Source organism: Typopeltis vanoorti, chromosome 1 (assembly GCF_054136105.1).
Source record: "Typopeltis vanoorti isolate ZY-2024b chromosome 1, IOZ_Tvanoo_1.0, whole genome shotgun sequence".
In the NCBI taxonomy this organism is placed as follows: domain Eukaryota; kingdom Metazoa; phylum Arthropoda; class Arachnida; order Uropygi; family Thelyphonidae; genus Typopeltis; species Typopeltis vanoorti.
Genome location: NC_143549.1, coordinates 125,659,570 through 125,679,450, shown reverse-complemented (window position 1 = coordinate 125,679,450; position 19,881 = coordinate 125,659,570). Strand labels below are relative to the sequence as shown.

The 19,881-nt window shown below is 34.9% G+C and overlaps 1 protein-coding gene across 1 annotated transcript in view; it reads left to right on the top strand.

Annotated features, from left to right (window-relative positions):
- The first annotated feature begins 368 nt into the window (after positions 1 to 368).
- Positions 369 to 19,881, top strand: part of LOC150110399 (uncharacterized) — a 54,302-nt gene continuing 34,789 nt past the window's right edge. The window contains exons 1-4 of the mRNA XM_090393539.1: positions 369 to 461; positions 6,041 to 6,115; positions 11,599 to 11,686; positions 12,118 to 12,242. The gene's annotated coding sequence lies outside the window, so the exon portion shown is untranslated. The remainder of the gene's footprint in view (positions 462 to 6,040; positions 6,116 to 11,598; positions 11,687 to 12,117; positions 12,243 to 19,881) is intronic.

Here is a 19,881-nt window from a genome sequence, read left to right as displayed (position 1 = left end):
AGACACGAATTTGTTGGAGAGAAATGAGGAAGAGATGTGACGGGAGAATATCATCTTGCATCTTAAGTAAGTTGAGTAGGCCATTTGAACAAAGCGCAGATACTCAAGGTGACTATTCAAGAATGTATGATTGAAGGTCACTGTGTCGAGTTTTCATTGGTGGATTAACGGAATCCCGGGAGCATTTTTTTTTGTACTCTTTCCTGTGGAAAAAAAAGTTACTAAACAGCATACTCTGGATATTTATCGCTATTAGTTCCACATAAAGTTGTAAGAAAGGCCTAAAGGCCTCAAGAGTTAAGTGTAAAAATACGCTGAATTAATATCTCACATTTTGAGAAGTATCGAAGAAACCATGTATATAGCGATAATTTTCTTGCGTTTCCTCTTTGGAATGTTTCCTCGTAGCTCGGATTCAAACGTTCTGGATTTCGCAAAATCAAATTTCTGCACTTTTTGTGGTAAGTATATAGCTTTAATTGAAATAGTATAAGATAGTTTAACATTACAGAGTATAATAATAATAATAATAATAATAATAATAATAATAATAATAATAATAATAATAATAATAATAATAATAATAATAATAATAATAATTATTATTATTATTATTATTATTATTATTATTATTATTATTATTATTATTATTATTATTATTCAGGGTAACTCCAAGGAGTCGACAGACTCATCGAGGGAGGCCCTACTATCATGTCAAGTACAACTATTTGACATTCTCACAGTATCTAACATACCTCGCCTTGAACTCATTCACGGTCGTAGCACCCACAACATACTCTGGCAACTTATTCCACTCATTCACCACTCTACAAGTAAAAAACCTAGCTCTAATACCCTTGCTAACCATATTCTTGCCCAGCTTCCATGTATGGCCCCTAGTCCTCCCACCACTATTTCTATTCTCAAAAATATCTTCTGGATTAATCTTATAGAAACCCTTCAGTAATTTGAATGTCTCAATCATATCACCCTTTTCCACCTATCGACCAATTTTTGCAACCCACAAATCTTCGACCTGTTCTCATAAGGTTCATTCCACAGACCTGCTATCATCTTGATGACTCGTCTCTGAATCCTCTCCACCTTCTCCACATCAAGAAGAAACCCTGGCGCCCATATCTCGGCACAGTAGTCTAGATGGGGGTCTTATCAAGGCTCGATACAGAGGAACAATAACTGGTTTTTCTCTGCTTGCTAAACTATTTTTCATAAGCCAAGTGATTTGATTAGCTGATTTAGCCACTTTTGCAATGTTCCCCCTAAACTTCAATTCCTTATCCACCAACACTTCCAAATCACTGGCCTCATCGATCTCCTGGAGTAGGGTTCCACCAATATGATATGCTGCTGCTTTTATTTTCACCCCAAAATGCATAACCTTACGCTTTGCTATATTAAATCGACATCATCCATTTACCCTAGCCCAGTTCTCCAAACTATCCAAATAATCTTGTAAAATTTTAATATCCTGTGCACTCACAATTGCTCTACCCAACTTTTCTTCATCAGCAAACAAGTGAACACTTCTTCTCAAATCCTTTCCTATATCATTGATGGAAAAATTGAAAAGTAGTAGCCCAAGAACAGAGCCCTGCGGCACACCACTAGTGACAAGCCGTCTTTTGGACTCAAATATTGAATTACCCCTTGGCAATTCTCATAGTAGGGATGTAAGTTCTGTTCGCTACAATCTTGGTATAATTAACTAGGTCTACCTACTGACTGATGAGAGGTAGACGCTGGACACACACACACACACACACACACATATATATATATATATATATATATATGTGAAGCCTCTGCTTGTGATAGGTTTTGGCCTGTCTCTGAGTAGGGCCACCGCTGAGATTATGGAACTCAGTGGTGGTGGGATGAGCCTGCCACTGGGTAGAGCAAACGCTGAGAAGTTCTTCTCGGTGAGAGAGTGAGTCTGTCACTGAGCGGATCAACGCTGAGTTGGACGGTCTTTCGGCCACTATGGAGAGGTCTAGGGATCGTCCTAATTTTTTTAAGAGGTATTTAGTTAAATACACTTCAATAAAGGTTGAAATCGATCTTGGTAATGACCTTCTCTAATAATGTAGAACAGTAATACAGCTCCTAGGAGTTAAGTTCACATTATGGGTAATTATCAATAATAGTGATCAGACCTTGCTCCACCTTTGCTATGAGTTTCCTCAGCTTGCGCTTCCTTAAGGGTCATTTGCTGCACTATCCAGGTGTTTGCTTACGCTTGGAATCGCCGAACTTTATATAGTTTCTATATTCGGCATGAATCTCTTTGAGTTTCTTATTCGGCATGAATCTCTTTGAGTTTCTTATTCGGCTGAGAAACAATATGGGATGTAATATCCCTTAACTTAAATAACATTAACCATATATTTTACACGCTGAATGTTGATGAACGTTCGTTCGTCCATTCATTATTCAAAATGATGGGTTAATTGAGGTTCAACTCTTATCCTCTTCTAACTTTCTTATCACAAAAGCACACTTTAGGGTTCAGATTTAATGTCTCTGAAGTTGTAATTTAAACATGGCATTTCTGTTCCCTCATATTTTACGAGAACCCTTGCCGTAAGATATGACACGTGAACTTATCCATAATATGTGGATATAAACGAGTTATTCAACTGGATTATATCCACAGAACTATCAAAGAGTTCGCAAGTTCAGGATTGTACATATTCTAAATTTGTTCAGAATATAAATATAATTTTCGGTTTAAATGTTTCCGAAAACTACAGTGTGGTTGTAGTTTTCCGGAAAATGTAGTTTGTAGTTTTTTCGTCGCGCACGCACGCACGCACGCACACGCACACACACACACACACACACACACACACACACACACACACACACACACACACACACACACACACACACACACACACACACACACACACACACACACACACACACACACATCAGCCATTTTACGCTATAATCATAAATGTCTAATTAAATAGTCTAAATTACAACACTGCTGTTTCCACATTTACAGCCATACAAAGCAGCGTATAAAGAATTGTTCAGTCTGGATTGGGTTGTTTACACTAAGTTCAAAAGAACACTGGTGGCTGTGCGTTTCATAATTTAATATTTGAGTTCTCCAGAGCAAAGGTGTTCCTATCACTGAAAGAAAAACTCGATTTTCGAATGAGATAAAAAAAATAAAAATTATTAACCACGGATTGAGATCAGTTAAATCATCTTTTGCCAAAACGTACTGAAAATGGTTCTTCGAGTTTGTAAGGATTCGACCTCGAACATTTCCTTCCTGGCAGCTTCTTCAGTATCGATTCATAGAAGTTTCAAGACACTTCTATGATGCGGAAAAAATGTGCAAATTATGGAGCGACCTCTGGTTAAGAAAGTTGCATCACATTCTACACATTCTTTCACAGGATCTATTGCATCGTTGAATCGATTTTCATTGTTTACTGGTTCAGATCCGTGGTACATAGTATATTTCCATTATAGCTACAAGTTTGCTATTAAAAGTGAGGCCATGTAACTGGTTTTGCGAGCAAGACAGCGTCTTCTATCAACTTTGTTCGTCGCCAGAAAGCTATAATCTGTACCTCATTGAGAATGTATGGCATATATTGATAAACAGATTCAGGAGCAAAATCCTCTTCTGTCAAATCAGTAGTAATAGGAATGTCTGTGTCATAACTGAAAGGTGAGGCAAACTAAAAATGGAAGTTGGGTCGCAATTTAATAATCCAGAAAAGAGATATGGAGGAGATAAGATGGACGGAACCGTTATTAAAGAAGTGTTCAATGAAATTGAATGTGATTGGAGAACGGACAGCGTGAGTGAAGAAATGTGGTATGCGGTGGGTAAATCGCAGTTAACACAGACATTCTCTGAAAAGATACATGGTTAATAAAATAAAGACCATGCTTTGAAAACAAATGAGAGCAAAAGATGGCAGTAAGAATACAGAAGAAACAATTTAATGACATGTTCGTCCGACAAGAGAAGAGTGAGAGAGATGCGACTGGGCTCGTAGGAAGAGAAAGAAAATTGAATTTTATATTCAAGGATTGCTGTATTACATTAAGGTTAATATTGAAGATGGAAAAAATTAAATGGAGAGCGCATACGGCACATTCACATGATGTTCGGAATGGAATGATAGTCTACATTCAGGAATTGCAAGATTAAATCTAGCCGGCGTTAATTTGAGATCTGGCATGGTTATGCTGAACTACATGAAAAGAAGGTCATAAAGGATAAAAAGTAGAAAATTGAACGTTATTTTACCTGAACGATGTACTACATTGCAGAGTACAGGCTAAAAATTACAACTGAAATGTTATTAGTATTAGGTATTAGCTTAGATTCTTCTAACCTAATACCAACCAACCAACCACAATCACTTTTAAAAACTCATCAACAGAATGCACTGGATTTTTTAGAAGTAGAACTGATATTACTAGATAGCTTTTATAAGAAATGTTCTCAACAGGCAGTTCGACATTCGACAACTGAAGGCAAAAATTAATGCATATTACAGATTTCAAGTTATTCAGCGCTATTCGACTTATGCCTGTGCAACTGCTAAGAAATTGTCATAATATTAATTACTGGAATTATAATCGAAATTCAAATTTAGTAAAAAAAAAGAGAACGCAAATTAATGTGAAGAATTATTTGAGAAAAGAGCCATCCGTACATTACAGAACCATACATTTCTTTAACGTAAAAGAAATTGGTATTGTACTGTGAAAAGGTAATTATTATTATTAAAAAAAATATTCTCAAACGAATAGTTGTTCTAGGCTGTGGTGTTAGTTATCAAAAGTATAGGGACCTCTCCGGTGTATTTGGAATGGGAAATGGTAAATAACAGAAGGAGAGTAATGGGAGAGAGAAGAATGTTATGGGAAATACGGGTAGCCAGGTGTACGGAATCTGAAGAAATCAGAATCGCTTTGGGTTTCGAGACCAGTGAAAAATTGAAATTAATATTACTAAATGGAGCAGGGAAATCCTGAGCTACAGATGGATAAAAACAACGGATTATATATTAGCAATTCTCAGAAAGGCATATGCACTAATGTTTTGGTGAAGGGAATCGAAAATATATAAAATGGTCAATAAAGATGGGAAGTAGGTGATGTAGCTGCAATTTAGGTTTCTTCCATGAATAAAATTTTGGTCTAGATAACTTTAAGATGTGAGTTATGTCATTTATGTTAGTGTGTATGCTAGGGATTTGGGTAACTGGAAGAAACTGTGAGTCTTTTATGAGAATACCGGAATGTTTTTTGTATTTGGAGGTAAATTGTATTGTGCATTTTAGGATTATTGTGTATTAGCGGTACTTGTTATTTTATACATTTGTGTGTTACATTTCGTTTTTCTCTCTTCACAAATTTCCGATACAAGATATCAGTTGCAGTCATTTCCTATCCAGGAGCTAACAAACGTAAAAACTACCAAAATATCATGGACTGTACAGAATATTCAGTATATTCAAATGAACGATTTCAGGAAAATGGTAATTTTCAGAGATAAAAAAGAGGAAATGTGATGCCTAACCTTCCTTGTTGAAAAGCTCGCCCATCTCTGATTAAAGGGTATAAAACTGAAAACAAATCAAAGTACACAGAGAAGCAAACTGAAAATTTCAAGAACAAATTGAAAATTAAAACTCGTCTCAAATTAAGTAGGAAAGTATGTTGAATTTAGGCAAACCATAAACAAAAGTGAAAGACATAAAAAGCTGTTTTTAAAGGGATGATAAACCGTCTTAATTAAGAAACGTTTAACGATCTTACTATCTTACTTATTTAAAATTAAGAATTTTAAATAAGTAAGCATATAAGTTATTTTGAATTAGTTTATTTTGTTTATTTTATTTTGTTTGTTTCATTTTATTTTATTTTGGTTTGTTTAGTAATTAGTTTATTTTTGAAATAGTTTAAAGAAAATGTTGATTTTAAGTTTTATTTTCATATATTGGTTTTCTGTAGATGATGTAGACTATTATTCTATCTTTAGCCCTGCGGTCTGAATTTTAATCCTCAAGCAGTCTGTTTTTTACAAATGTGATTATTCCATCTACAAACCTTTCAAGTGAGTATATGCAAAATACATTCCAGAAAGCGAATAATAGCATTGCATTTCTTTAAATTACTTTTCCTTTTTTTTAGTAACTGAGAATATTTGAAACTCTGTTTTATTGTTAACTGTTAACATTCATTATCTATTATATAAAGCCTATAAAAATTCAAGCAGCATAAATGTTATTATAGTTTGATAACTTTTATAACCATACGTGGGTGTAAATGATAAATACGTGGCCGAAGACTTTGAGAATTTTTAAATGGTACATAAATTAATGTCGATGGCTATGTTAAGTTATACTATTACGTTTTAGATAACATCAGGATATCGCACCAGTTCAGATTACTCACATATATCATTCCTCACTAAATTTCCTTATACAGACTTTCAATCAGTAAACTGCTGCTGCTCTAAGAGTGTATTCTCTGTCCCCCCCCCCCCCCAGTGAACCCTATTTGTGAAGTTTAGAGTTGGCTCGGTATGACTATGCTCTCAGTTTTCCATACGCCAAAGTCTAGTAAGCGATTTTATAATCACAGGAATACAAATATAGGGGTTATGATATGTAGAACTTAAATGTGAAGAAATCTTTCGATGAGGATATTAAAGTATCTTGAAAGTCAAGAATTTTCATTATCTTGGTGATGTGCACAGACATTCCTCTAATATAAGCTATCTCACAACATATTCTTGAATTGTTCAAAATGGTGAGTCACATACATGTTTGTGATCCTGTTGATTAAATGAAAAATGAATTCAAACAATCATTAAATAGAAACTTGATATAATTAAAATAAATAATTAAAATTAAAATACAGAGATTTTCATAAAAAGGAAATAAGGAAAAGAAGTTTCATATACAGACACTGCTTAGAAATTTCTAAATGAAAAAAAAAATCCAGATATTAATAAACAACTCTTGATTAGTGTATTTTAATAAGTGCAACTTTTTCTGTGAAGAAAATCACCTATAGTTATACAGAGATAACAATAATAGACAGTATATAACAAATGTGTAGAAATCATTTCTCAGAAAAAAAGTGATTAATCCCAAAAATAATTAATCCCATTAATCAGAGGAAGGGTACCGGATACAGGGGAATGACGTTATCTAGAAAATCCTCAACTTCATAGCCGTTATATTTATATGAGAATAAATGTTTCGAGATTTCATGTGACAAACAGAAGTTAGATAACCTAATCATAATTCGAAAAAAAAAAAATCTTACTTTGCGGTTGCATCAGATGTTGATGAAATTTCAAAATAAGCTGGATCACTGATTTCACGGTGTTTTCTACTTGTATTTCGGTTTAATCGCCACATTAAAATTGCGTTTTCTTGGAAGAAAAGGTTGGGAATAATTTATGTCCGATAAATCATAGGAATGCTAGTACACTATCCTTTCCAAGAGCTAGATTATAAATAAAGCAGAGCGTAGGGAAAATTACTGAATTTCTGAGGTATTTAAACTCAAGAGGCAAATATCATGACCATAGTACATCTCTACCGAAGACCAGACTATTGCTTTAATCACGATATCTCTGATGCCACCACAGGAGGAAGGAATTTGAATGACGTGACAATTGAAATAGTGAAAAGCAGGATTGATATGTATCTTTCTGTTGTAAGTAGAAGTTAAACAAATCACATTTAATCATTGTTAATGAACCTCTGAGACCGGAATAGTAGTTCTGAATGAAAAGTTTGAAAGAGTTGTTTCAAGCCATAAATGTTATAAATTTCGCATTAGAGAATTATAAATGAATATGTCTTATGTTTATATTAAGAAAATTAATTAGAAAGCGTTTTAAACGTTTTTTATGTGTATATTCTTATTTCGTAAATAGCTGCACCATTATAATATTTCTCTATATGATTTATTTTCTATTATTAATTCATCTTATCTACTCTATTCTTCCTTTTATCAGTTTATCTCTACTTCCCTTTTAACTCTTTATCCTCTAATACTCTAACTTCTCATTCTTTATTAACGTTACCCTACTTTTAGTATTTTTCCTACACCGGGAGAACTCTGGAAATGTATTTAGATTAGTCGACTGCACCACCAGTTCTCTCCTTGGAGTATATGATATAATAATACTTCCAGTAGAATTTTCTCTGAATATTATCCTAAAGCCCTTCTTAAAAGAAAACAGTCATAGCTGACATTTAACTCCTTCCCTCACAGGTTCATGTTTATTTCGAAACAGTGCATTGATTAAAGATCAGGCAGCACACTCTCTAAACAAACCAAACATATCTATTTACACTAAACTGTAATTATATAAATTCATACAATAGGGAAAGATTCTCTTTTATCTCCACCCTAAGCTTTAAACGTCAGTGATTTATCATTTAGAAAATGCACCAAATTATGCAACATAATTTTATCAACATTCTAAGAACACTATCAGGCCATTACAATTCAAGGAATATCATGCTCTGTTAGTGATTCTAACTCTCACTGTAAACAAACCATTTTTAGACTAGTTATATCAACATTTAAAAACGTATCAGTCCGTCTCAGTTAGTTTCGCATATCATAAGCACACACAATGAAATTAACTCACATATCTTCTTTAATCCGTTCCTAGTTCCTTCTTAGGATCTTAGGATTATTTTTGAAAATAGGATTAATGCTATTTTCAAAACGGTGTAACTACTTCAGAAGCATACCGCCCTTTTACCAATGATCTTGAAGGTGGTATCAGGCTGATTTTAAGTACATTAAAATTTACTTACATTATATATAAATTTCGACATGAATTTAATGCCGATTTCTATGGCAAGCTTGCATGTTAATTCCTTGGGGTTACTTACATGGGTTTTAAGATTATTTACAACGTTAATAGAAAGTTAGATTAACGTGTTTGTGAGTTGCTATCTCTGTAATAGTCGTTGCTACAAAAGGGAAATTTCGACTGCATCGAATGTGACTGCAGCGAGTCACAGTTATCACTGAGAGCAGCTACTTCTTCAGTCTTAGGGAAATGATTCCTTTTAAGAGAAAATCAGTTATACGTATGCTGGTATTCATGATGATATAACGAAGACAATTGACTAAAGTAATCACCGTATTGCAGTTTATTTGGGTTACAGCAACGCACCCGATAGTATTCCTATTCAGATGCTGCTGAATAAAACGTGCCAAATTGGGTTGTGATAATTAGTGAAAGGAGGATTGGAAACTGATCGAAAGATAGACAGTTGGAAACGTTTAGAAGTATGAATTTCCTAAGAGATTAATGGTCAAACAGAGCTCGCTTTGCTGATAACGTGAAGCGGAACATATTAGTCACTGTTGTTTTCTTTTCAAAGTTATTTGAAAGTATTCAAACAAATTTCATTTAGTGAATTTTAATACTGAGTATTAACGAACTAAAGTATATGCGACTGGGTAAGAATTTGGATTATGGTTCGGAATTATAACGAAACAACTAAGATTAGGAGGCTATTGAGTTGTGTTTGTGTGTGCCTATGTGTTTGTTCTTCTGGCAGGATTGTCTATTTCACTGAGTGAAAAACCCTACATTTTCGCGAGGAAAACCCTAGCCACTTCCACCTGGGTTAAATCGGTCATTAGCTAACTTGACGTATATTTGGCTAATATTTGCTTCTTCCGTTGAGAGGGAAATTTTAAATTAAGAAATAATATCACTAACACAACTCAGACGATCATCAGTTTAACTAATAAAATCCCAACCAAGCGAAATACCGTTATCAAGTTGTCCAGTTTAGGCGACGGTGAAATATGAAATAGATTTAGTCTCTATGGTTTTTAATAAATGTCTTGAAAATGGAGCGTATTCAGATATAGTAATAGTCAATAGGACGTATGATTAATTAAAAGGAACTTAACTTATAAGAGATAGGAAATCATGATACAATTTTGCCTGTGTTCCCTTAGATTATTGTTGAAATGTGGCTCACATGTTTACCTAACAAGAATTATAATAAATGCGGACAGAATACATTCAGTATTCATTCCATAAATGTAGAGAGTGACTGTACCTTGTATAATTATTAGAAATTATCGGCTAGTTTTAGCAGTTATGAATGAGGATTTCGAGTGGTTATTTAATTTGAGTTTCGGAACTATTGATACAAAGAGGTTGGTGAATTTTGTGTATTGGTTTGTCATACAATGTTTGCAAAATATATGTTTCACCTTCTGTTTGCATTTGTATCACTGTTCATTGGTCTAAGACTGTCTCTATAGAGTTTTTTCTTCTAGGTATTAAGGGTTTTCTCTGGCAGACCTACATCCGACCTCGAACAAGTGAACACTACTTACATATACTATTTAGGAGCAAATATTAATGCTTGTAATTCATGGTGTACAGTATATGTCTTTGCTACTAAATATGAAGTTATCACCTTCTCTTTGAGTTGTTAATAATAAAAATAGCCTGCTGGTGAAAAGTAAATGGACAGAAATCCTTGCATCGCTTGACATTTGGCAACTTTCCGTTTTCCACAACATTGGAAAAAGAAGCTTTCATCTGGTATGCGAAGAATGAGAGGGTAGAAAACAGAACATACAGTTTTTTTTATTTTTCATTTACTTTCTACTGCACAGTGTATGGAGTAAATGGCATTAATTTCTTGGCAATTTCTCGAAGGTACTTTATGCTGAAGGCCTTGTCATAATGAAATTGTATATCTTTCAAGTATGAATCACGTTGAATGACTGGACGTTTGATATATAAAGGAGATATATTTAAGAATTGGCCAGTATAAAATTAAAAAACAGATGTATTTATTAAAGATTTGATTTATTTTAATAACAATAATATATGCTCTTTCACATTTCATTTAATGTGCATTTCGTTATATTTGAAGGTTCTTAAAAAGAAAGAACTATATCCTTGAATAACTGTATGGGTTCTAGTTGGTTTATTCATGGTGTTGTTGATAAAGGTGACAAGAGAAATAAGAAAATATAAAGACACATATTGAAAATAAAATAAAAATTTACAATTATGCATAAAAAGGCGATTTCTCTTACCCAAATTCACATGAATGAATGCAGATTTATTACCGATATTTTCGCTATTACGAATTAGTAGTGCTTAACATGAATCAAGACAAATTATTTTTTTTTTATATAAAATTATTCCCAATTTTTTTCTGATTTTCACTTTTATATTTTCAGCTATTAGAAAAACGAAAGATTAATTACTTATTCTTAATTACTTAGTGGTTTGTAGCTTACTGTTCTTCGCAGAAACGTTTTAAATTCCTTATTCATGGAAATAACAGGAGAACACAAGGAATTATAAGAATATTTTGGCCACATAAATATTAGCTGATTTGGTTAATTAGAGTTGTGGGTTGTTCTGAATTACTGCCGAACCAACTAAAGCTGTGAGGCCGGATTAATTTCCATATACCCACTTCAGTATTGCATTGGATAATTCACTTTAGTTGAAAACGTCCTTATAATGATTCTTAGTAGGTAATACAGGTCTCGAACTTTTTTTCCTAACAGGGTGCATCGTCATTACCGACTTAGTTACAGAGGCATAACAACTGGTGTCTTCGCGCTTAGGAAGCTGTGGATCCGAATATCATTTCAGGTATAAATATTTCAGAAAGTTAATTTTCGAATAAGATTACGCTGTATATTTTTAACAATACCTTTAATAATAAATTATGGCAACACGTTTCACGAAAAATATACCCAAATGTTTCTGAAAGTCTGTAGTTAATCTTCTGTAGTTCTGTAGTTCTGTTCCTCGCAGAAACGTTTTAAATTCCAAATTCATGAAAATAACAGGAGAACACAAGGAATTATAAGAATATTTTGGCCACATAAATATTAGCTGATTTGGTTAATTAGAGTTATGGGTTGTTCTGAATTACTGCCGAACCAACTAAAACTGTGAGGCCGGATTAATTTCCATATACCCACTTCAGTATTGCATTGGATAATTCACTTTAGTTGAAAAAAGTCCTTATAATGATTCTTAGTAGATAATACAGGTCTCGAACTTTTTTTTCCTAACAGGGTGCATCGTCATTACCGACTTAGTTTTTTCTAACAGGGTGCATCGTCATTACCGACTTAGTTACAGAGGCATAACAACTGGTGTCTTCGCGCTTAGGAAGCTGTGGATCCGAATATCATTTCAGGTATAAATGTTTCAGAAAGTTAATTTTCGAATAAGATTACGCTGTATATTTTTAACAATACCTTTAATAATAAATTATGGCAACACGTTTCACGAAAAATATACCCAAATGTTTCTGAAAGTCTGTAGTTAATGAACCGATTTATTAACTGCTCCGTGTATGATCGTCGCAACCACATTATCTGTTTAATAGATAATGATGATTGCAACTGCTCAGTAGTTTATTTAATAAATTCGTTACTCAGTGGTTTATCCAAGAGAAATTTCCCTTCTGAGGAGGGTTATCTTGGGGAGAGAGAGAGAGAGAGAGAGAGAGAGAGAGAGAGAGAGAGAGAGAGAGAGAGAGAGAGAGAAACTTGGAATTTTCCTCTCTACCAAGCAGGCTATGTATTTATAAATCCTTCTGATTCATAAACGTAATAGATATGACAGCTTAGAGAGCAATTTCCAAGTTTCTAAGTTGTGTTTGACACCTGAATTAAATGTAATTATATCGTTATACTTGTAGACTGGGATATTAGAAATGAATTTCGAACAGCAAACGATTCATAATTAGTATAAATTACGTATGTGTAAAAGGAGAATCATTTATATTAAAAGCATTGGATTAAGTAAAGAAACTTAATGAAATACAGTTCACTCGCAAATCAAGTGTGATAGTCTACGGTAGTGTGTCTGTTACACACACACACACACACACACACACACACACACACACACACACACACACACACACACACACACACACACACACACACACACACACACACACACACACACACACACACACACACACACACACACACACACACAAAGAAGCTATCCTGTGCAGGTCAATTTTGATGAAACAGAAAAATTTGGGCCAAGCTGCAAGCATGGTTCGTTTCTTCATTATACCAAAGGTTATTCGAAAACCGGAATTTTTGACCTTCCATTTTCAACATTGGAAGTATATATTTAAATTATATGACTAGTTTGAATTTGATCATGAATTAATTACAAGCATGGCCGTATCACGTAATGAGGTCTGGTTTTGCCTGAAGATTAACTGTAATCAAACATAATTACTAAGATATTTACTTTAAGAAGATATATTACAAATAAATGTATTCCGGTACAATTTTCTCCTCCTTTGAAATCGCTTAAGACTGAAAGCTATATAACTTGGAGACTTAAATATAGAGAATTCGCTGTAATTTCTAAGCCTATTGTTCAATCATCAAATCTTTAGATTCTAGTGGTGTGTAGATTTCCATCAGAATGAAGGCCTTCATACACAATTGCACTGAACGTTATATACCCCCATCGAAACGTTGAGGTTTAAAATGGTGTGCTAACGCATTTAAAAAATAATGACCATAGCACTAATGGCACAAGACCAAAACTTCATTGTACATTCCGCCTACAGAGAAACTCGCAATATTTCTAAAAGGAAGTTGACAGATCCAGACCAAATTATGAAAGGGCCAAATGCTGTAAACCTGTCCACAGTCGCATTGAGAGTCGAGTCGTCCAGTCCCTCGCCAAGGCCATTAGGTGCCACTTTTGCCCGCTTATGTTTCTGCTACTCTGACATCCAGATGACACTATAGTAACATATGCAAAGACAAGGCAGGCTTACTGGCATCACTGTTTTCTTTTATTTCCTCCAATGATGAACAAGGCAAGGCTCCATTCAGCTTTAATAGCGCTGTTAGCTTCATTCCATTTCGGTCATGCGCGAAAAGAAATCAGAAGATTTCTTAATAACTTGGACAGAAACAAGACATCTGAATCAGGTGGTATTCATTCCACTGTGTTAAATCGATACTCTAGAATTAACGTATATCGTATATATGTTAATTGATAAATTCTTATCCTGAAGTTATCCTATTTAGCTGCCATCTAAAATATGGAAATAGGCCTGAATCCAAAACATTCCAAAGAAAGCTGACATAGGTAAGGCAATAAACTACCCTTGAATTGCTCTCATTCGGTTCTTTTAGAAACTATCCATGCCGACTACTGCACTACATGGAGATCCATTATTTAATTAGTGACGTGTTACATGGATTCTGCCACTCTAGATACACAGCTGATGTTTCTGTTCTTTTTCATCTGTTTCGGGACTGAAGCCATGGAAACGTTTTTTACATTTACTCTCTACATTTCTAAAGCATGTGGTCGAATTTTCCACAAAAGGCTACTCAGCATACTATCATTATATGATTGTCCTCCGAGCCACTGAATTTGATTGCGAACGTTCTGTCTGCTCGGCCATTAAGAGTCATGTTGGATGCCTTCCTCTCCTCATATTTCCCCATGAATGCAAAAGAACACCAGAGTCCTGTAATTTCCTTTACTTTCTTCCTTCTGTATATAAATGACTCGATTTTACTGACTTCAAACCCGATACATGGTTTTGCTGATTTAAGTGTACTCAATTCCTACTTTTCATTGGACAAACCTTGTACTCAAGTATCAGAACCTTACCACATCCAATGTCCTGACTCATAAATTTTAATCTTTTTGTTATATTTCTGTGGGGTGAGGGCATCCTTATAGACTTCTGTGTCTGTACTGAAAAGTCGATTTCCTGACTGCTCCTCTAGCAAGACAGATCTCTTTCTTCAACTGACCTACATCTCCAGTCTATCCTGGCACAAACCCGTTTTCTCCGTAGCTCCTATAGCTATTAAAAATAGCTGGCATGGTTTTCTGCTAAAGTCATTTCTTCTCACCTATACAAATGTTAACTCTGTAGAAATCAGGATCCAAAGAACCGTGGGATACTTGGCAAAGAACTGGCATGCATACGTTAAGAGAGATGCACTGAAATCCTCTGTAAGTTTATTGAGTCTATATAGAAAATAGGAATTTCGTTATTTTTTTACTCTCCTCTGTCACAGATCCACTGCAGTCTCTCTCTCTCCCTTTCTCTTTCCCCTTATATCTGTCTATCTGTCTCTCATTCATAGACGATCAGTTTCCGTCTTTTCTCTGATCTTCAAATATTTTCCTCTAAAGTGCTGTGCTGAATTGGCAACTATAACTTCTTCACTTTCTTAAAACAGAGTGAGAACAACAACACAGTAAGCACTGGTCAACATCCATTTAAAATCTGGCTTTAAATTCTCTGGTCCGACTACTTAACCTGCACGTTCCCATATGATTACTGTTCTTTGGAAGTACCTACCTAACAGTAAGTTTCCCACAGATATTCGCCTATTCAAAAATGCCAAGAGTTTCCTTCGTTTTTCTTACCTTCTCGCCCACACACACACAACACAATGCTATAGGTTTTGCATCACCCCTTTCTTATGCAGGTCGGATATGAAAGTTAAAAACCAACCATGCATACTCATATTTCAAACCTCAAAGTCCATGTTTATAGCCATGTTTCCTACTTTTCTATCCATTCCCGTATTTATTTTATTCTATTTTATTTTTATTTTTTTGAAATCAGAAGCGATAAGGTTTTAGAGGAGAGGGATAAAAGCCTGGTTTGCTAACCTTTCCATCTGGAGGATCTGAGTTTTATTCTCTGAGTAGCAGACTTCGAAGAAGTCTGCTACTCAGAGAATAAAAAGTCGAAGAAAAAAGTCGAAGAAGTCTTACAAACGGTAAAAGACATTAAAACCAGCATTAACGCATTAACTGACAGGCAGCACAAATTGATAAAAGACACATCAGAACTCCGTCAAGAATTTAATTCCCTGAAACTACAATAAGAAGTTTTAAACCAACAACAACATAAAGAAGACCTTGTCATAAACGGTCTTCGAGAAACAGAATCCACAGAAAATCTCAGAGACGTAGTTCTAAAGTTAGGCAATGCAATTGACATCCCCCTACAGCATAATGATATTCAGACCATAAATCGGTCTCCCAGGAAGAACAGAAAACAAAGTTCGCCACGACCGGCAGCAGTCATAGTTCCTCTGACAAGCAAGGCTACAAGAGACAATCTCATAAAAGCCAGCAGACTGAAAAAATCAGTAGTCAAGGATTTAAATGCATCGCAAGACAATACGCCAATCTTTCTATTTGAGTATTTATCACCATTCAATCAGAAACTTTTGTACAAAGCAAGAAAGGAAAAAGCAGAAAAAAGTATAAATTTTTATACATCAAAGACGGCATAATATTCTTGAGAAAGTCACAGACTTCAAAGTCTATACAAATAAAAAGCTCGGAAGATATAGACAGGTTGCCAGAGTGAAACAAAAGACTCCAACTTAGTTCAATAAGAAGATCTGAACACAACAAAAATGAATGTGAACCGTCAGATAGATGTAATTACACCAGAATACATCAGTAATTGTACTTTCGAATCTCTTGATGCATGGAAACAACACACAGTACAAGCGAGAGGTCCCTCAATCCTGCATATTAACATTAGAAGCATCCGAAAACATTGGTTATTATTGTAGGCTTATCTGAGGAATTACACTGATATTATTGATATATTTATTCTTACAGAAGTATCCATAACTAATGACGAAGCGACTACTTTCCAAATTCCAGGCTTCCAGCAACATAGATCATGCCGCCAAACAAGAAGAGGGGGTGGAATATTAATATTTATGAAACAAAAATTAATAGCAAAAGAAATGGCCTATCAGTTTGAGCATGCTGAAACCCTCTGCCTCGAAATCATTAATATCACGAATACACAGCATCCCATAATACTAAATGCTATTTACAGGCCACCAAACCTAAACATCATAAAATTCTTACACGAACTCAATTGCTGGCTTTCAAGCCAAGAAATATGCTCAACCGAACACCTAATGATAACTGGCGACATAAACATAAATATTGCAAATGAAAACCAGAACAACACTGTACAATAATACCTAGACACACTATCCATGCACAATCTAATACCAACAATAACATCATGAACTAGAGAATAAATATTCGTAAATACCATCACTGCATCCTGTCTAGATCATATAAACGTCCGAGCACCACCAAATAGTTACACTGCATCAGTCATAAAGTGCAAAGTAGCAGACCATTACTTCACCGCTCTAAACCTGTACACCAAGACAATACCCATGCAATGTCCCACAGAGGAAAAGCGACAGAAAACAATAATAGACGAAGAAACAATCAACCACGAAATAAGAAAAACAGACTGGGAACACCTGGCATCAGATTCAGTAGATATCTTATACAACAACATTAAACTCACACTGGATGAAATATATAAAAAGGCTACGAAGAAAGTCCGAATTCGATCAAAAACAATTTCTAAATTCCTCGGATAACACAAAACTTAATCCTAGAAATACACAGAAAGGACGTTTTATGGAAAGAATTAAAGCGATATCCAAATAACACAGCTTTAAAAACTGAATATAAGATAACAAGGAATCGTCCTACAACACAAGTCAGAAATGCAAAAAGAAGCTACTACAGAGACAAACTAACCTCTGCACAAACCAGCATGAAACAAACCTCGCATCTGATCAATGAGATGCTAGATTGTGTTTGCAAAAATACCGCCTCCGAAACCATAAAACACAGCTTCATGAAAGACGCAAAACCTATCCAACAACTAGCAAATGACTTTAACCAATACTTTGCAGACTCCATCCAAGAATTGCACAGAAATATTCCCCTAATCACAAAAGTGACCCTCCACTTGGACCACAATCAAAACAGACATTATGTTTCCCAACCATAAAAGAAGCAGAACTTCTCTCAGCAATACAACAATTCAAACCAAACAAAGGACCAGGAATTGATGGTATAAGATCTAAAAATATAAAGCATCATGCAACTAGTTTAATCCCTATCCTACTAAAATTAATAAATAAAATATTTACAACAGGACAGATACCAAGTATGCTAAAGACCGCCATAATTATACCCGTATACAAATGAAAAAAGAAATAATTTAATCAGCAATTACAGACCCATAGTTACATTACCAATTATCAACCAAATTATGGTGTGGATCATACTGAAGAAACTCACAGCATACACAGAGACCTTTCATATCATCCCCAAAACACAACATGGTTTTCAGAAAAATAAGGGAACAACATCTCTCTTGGAAGACTTTACAGACGTAATTAATACCGCCTTAGACAAAAACAAAATTGCCATGGTAGTCTTTATTGATCTAACTAAAGCATTCGATACACTAACACATCAAACCTTGTTGGAAAAGCTGAGGCATGTTGGAATAGACGGGCCTCTTCACAGGTGGTTTACAAACTACCTTCAAAATAGAAAGCATATCACACGTATCGGTAAAACAGAAGTAGAGAGCTACCAGTGACCTGTGGAGTACCACAGGGAGCTGTACTCTCCCCAACTCTAGTCAACATTTACATGCACGATATTAATCAGCTACGTCTCAAATGTAAGATATTTCGATACGCAGAAGATACAGCTAAAATATCCATCCATAATAACGCAAGCATAGCCCAAACAAATATGCAACACGACATAAATCTGATCATAGACTGGCTCACGAAAAACTCCATACACCTAATTTCAGAAAAGACAAAATTAATGATATTCAGAAATCCACTGTCTTGACCAGTTAATAACAAATATTTAACCATCCAACATCCACATTCGAAAATAAAAAACACACAGAACAGCAAAACCTCTGCAGTCACTCAAATTGAAAAAATACCATACCTTGGAATTTACTTCTATGCAGATATGAACTGGAATAGCCACATAAACCATCTATACAACAAACTCCGAACAGTAAATGGCAAACACTACAGGTCAAAAAGACATAGTCCCCACACGTCTAAAAAACACTAATATACAAAGCACTATGCCAAAATAGTCTACGATACGCTATCACAACGTATGTTTTCGGTGCACCCGACAAATTAAATAGATTAATGTCGCTATAGTACAAAATAATAAAACTGATCTTTTGGGAACAAAAAAGAAAACAAAGACTTTATATACACTGCAATGTCAGAATACAAATTACTGACAGCAAAACATTTATGTCACTATGCAGCTTTGCTCAAATATTATTTCGATGCGACTACAGGACAGTCAGAAATGCATACCGTATAACAAGATCTGACACAGCTAATTATATCACATATAAGTACAATAATCACTACGGAAAGGCTACGCGAAGCTTCTACATCCCACACATGATAAACAAATTACCTTTTGAATACAGAAACTTTACAAACTACAATAGCCTGTAAAGAGCTCTAAGGACATACTATGAACAAGAAACACGCACCCAAAATAACATACAAACTTAATGAAACACAATATATTCGTTCAGGCTTCCAGTTCAGCGATGCATCAACACATTCCAAGTTATTGTGTGTGTGTGTGTGTGTGTGTGTGTGTGTGTGTGTGTGTGTGTGTGTGTGTGTGTGTGTGTGTGTGTGTGTGTGTGTGTGTGTGTGTGTGTGTGTGTGTGTGTGTGTGTGTGTGTGTGTGTGTGTGTGTGTGTGTGTGTGTGTGTGTGTGTGTGTGTGTGTGTGTGTGTGTGTGCATGTGTGTGTGCGCGTGCGCCGAATTTCTGAATCATAGATTTCGTAGCTTCCCAACACAGCAAACAAACCAATAAATAATAGCCAACTGGTGTCATCCTCAGATAAGCTTACATATAAGCTTCGAGGATGAAAGCAAAGAAATTACTTCTCATCCAAGAT